Raw genomic sequence first — 3,526 nt, forward strand, 5'->3', positions numbered from 1 at the left:
GAGCCAAATAAACGGCATCCAAATACGAAAAGAATAAGTAAAGTTATTGCAGATGACATGATGCTATACATAAAAAAAATCCAAAAGGATGCACAAAAAGACTACTGGAAGTAATAAATGAATATAGTAAAGTGACCAGATACAAAGTCAACATAGAAAAGTCTATAGGATTTTTATACACCAAAAATGGACAAACTGAGACAGAATTGAAGAAAAAAATCTCATTTACAATAGCCACAAAACCAAGAAAATATCTCAAAATAAGCCTTACCAAAGACGTCAAAGATATCTACAAGGAAAACTATGAAGCACTAGAAAAAGATATTTAAAATGATACAGAAAGGTGGAAAAACATCCCATGTTCCTGGATTGGAAGAAATAATATACTCAAGATGACAATCCTACCCAAATTAATCTACAAATTTAGTGCAATTCCAGTCAAACAAACAGGGATATTTCTCACAGAAATAGGAAAAAGACCATCACAAAATCTGTCTGGAAGCACAAAAGGCTCCATATCACCAAGGCAATATTGTGCAATGGGAATAAAATAGGCATCTCAATTCCCATCTTCAAGACATATTACAGAGCTATAAAACTTAAAACAGTACGGTATTGGCACAAAAACAGACAGGTAGACCAATGGAACAGAATTGAGAACCCCTAAATGAACCACAAACATACAGCCAACTGACCCTTGACAAAGGGCATAAGACGATCCAATGGGAAAAAGAAAATCTCTTCAGCAAATAGTGCTGAGAGAACAGGATATCCACCTGTAGAAGAATTAAACTAGATCGTTATCTCTCACTACTAACAAAAGTTAACTCAAAATGGATTGAGGATCTAAACATAAAACCACAAACTATAAAAATACTGGTGGAAAACCCAGGAAAAACTCTTGGAGACTTTGATGTAGGCAAAGACTTTTTAAAGAAGACCTCCAGGAGACCAGCAGTTAGCGTAATGGCTATGTCGCTGGACTCCCACGTAGTCAACTGCGGTTCGCGTCCCGGACCCGGTGGCTTAGAACTCACGCCAGGCGCGTGTGCGTGCATGCCCAAGATCCCGGGAGGAGAATGGAGGAGAAGGGATTGCAGTGTGACCATCCCCCCAGGGGGGTGATTTCTCGCTTTCTGTCTCTATGTCTCTGTCTGTCTGGTGAGCGCACGTGCCCTAGAGCGAAAACCTCTCAAAAAAAAAAAAAAAAGTAGTTTATGGTTCTTAAAGTTAGCATCAAATAAGAGTCAGGCCCTGGTGTGCAGTCAGACTCATCCTCTGACCCTGAAAAGGCAAGGGTCATTATACTAGTAAAAGTGTTACAACACATGTAACTTGCTATGAAAGAGTTTACATTGGAAAAGGCTTTGTGAGACCAATAAAGTTTCTTCCCTATAAGTTTTGCTTTACAGATGTTCCTTTTAGCTCAAAATAAAAGAACAGAATGACGTGGCCATAATGTTTTATGAAAGATTCAAAAGTAAAGGAAAGCACACATTTAATCTACCTCAAATCAATAGTCTTCTTAACCCATGTTCACCCAGAAAATCTTCATCCAGAAGGTGAAACACATTCCTAAGCTGGGAGCCAGATTCTGATGCTGAAATAAAACTCCAGAGTGGGTCTGTCCCTGGTGAGGAGACAGAAACGGAAGGATTTAACTCTGGGAGTTCAGTATGCTCTCCTGTCCCTCCTCATGTATGGAAATTCTCCCTCATTTAATACCTTCATTTTCACCAGCAGGAAATTAATCTGGAATCCCTTTGTTGGGGTACAAGATATTACAAAGACTGAGACCACTAAGGAAATTAGAATTTTAGGAGCCTTTATTCCTGACCAGAAACTGCCATCCTGGCTAGGAACTGCCGCCCCTGCCACTGGTAGGTACTGTTTTGAGGCAACTGCCCCATCCACAGTTTTGCAGAGTATTTAAGTACAAAACCCACAAAGGAATGTTACACTTTGTTTGCAAGGGTCAGGGTGAGGGGTATTGTAAGGGAAAGGTCTGCAAAGGTTGGAGTGAGGGCTATTGCAAGGGAGGAAGGGCTGCAAGGGTTGCTATATTCCTTTACCAGAAGTTTGTTAGCAGTTTACAGAAGCAGACCAGTGTGTCTTTTAATTTTTTTCTTTTTTTGGAGAGGTTTCTGCTACAGGGAGCATGCGTTCATCAGAAAGAGAGAGACATAGAGATAGAAAGTGAGAAATCACCTCCCAGGAGAGATGGCCACACCTCAATCCCTTCTTCTCCATTCTCCTCTTGGGATCTTGGGCACGCACACACACGTGCCTGGCATGAGTTTAAGCCATCGTGTGTGGGACTCGAACTGCAGTTGACTACATGGGAATCCAGCGACATAGCCATTACGCTAACTGCTGGTCCCATGTGTGTCTTTTGTTAAATGTAATCGCATCCTTCTTTTTTTAACTCTGCTCTATGGGCTGGGTGAAGTAGGCCTATGGGATGCATCTTAGCCTAACATACACCATTTTTCTTATTATCTGTTTTAGGCCATCACATATTCAAAGTTCTGACCTAAGTGAATTGTGAAGTTCAGAATTCCTTTCTCCAGGTGACTTTTTGTCTAAGTCTGCCCCTCACAGATTTTCTTCATGTGCACAAACTAGTTTCATTCAATGACTCTATGCTGCCCAGAACAAAACACTGCCCAGAAAATCACCATAAGGTGATCAGAGTTACAACCTCAGAAAGGACAGAACCCCCGGACATCTATCTGTACCTGGTCTCCTGCTTCCCAGGGCTGACCAGCTTCTCAGGGTCAACCTCCTTCTATAGTTGTCCGAGGAGCTGGAGACCACATACAGGGGAGCAAACTACCTGGAAAGCACCAGGACCTTCCTTTCCCAGCCTTTGCAGGTTCAAGACTGGCCTCAGCTCAGAGTCACTGGTCTCAGGTCTCTACTCCCACTGCAGGGTATTCACCTGTTTCATACCAGCACTGGGGAGTTAAATGAGACCAAGATCCTTGTACCTGTTGTTTAAAAAAGCAATAGGAGCTCCCATTTAGGAGAGGCAGATGGGCAAAAGAAGACCCACTGCTCCATGATAGCTGAGAACTAGTGCTTTCAGGGAATAAGAGAAATGATTTTCTGCTAAGAATTCTACCTCCAGATCTCATTCTCAAGGGGTAAGGCCACCTATATCCTGCTGTCTGTCTCTCTCTTTTTCTGTCCCTTTGTCTCTCTATACCTTTTCTTTTTCTTTTTTAATTCTTTTAAAAAATTTTGTAAGGTAAAGTATTTTCTTGACTCTCAAGGTCCCCCTTTATCTTGCTAATGATCTAACTTCCTCCCATTTAAGAGAGGCAGAAGGAAAAAAGAAAACTGACTGCTCTCTGATAGCTGAGAATGCACTGTGTGGTTTTAATTTAAAAAAAGAAATAATAATACATTTTATTGTTCTTTTTTTTTTCTTTTTTCTACTCCCGTTTAGTTCTCTCTCTTTCTTTCTCTCTCTTTTATTCTCCTCTTTCTCTGTTTTCTTATCCTTTTTACCTCATCACTTTGC

The sequence above is a fragment of the Tupaia chinensis genome, unplaced genomic scaffold, assembly GCF_000334495.1.
Source record: "Tupaia chinensis unplaced genomic scaffold, TupChi_1.0 Scaffold142285_1, whole genome shotgun sequence".
Taxonomy (NCBI): Eukaryota; Metazoa; Chordata; class Mammalia; order Scandentia; family Tupaiidae; genus Tupaia; species Tupaia belangeri.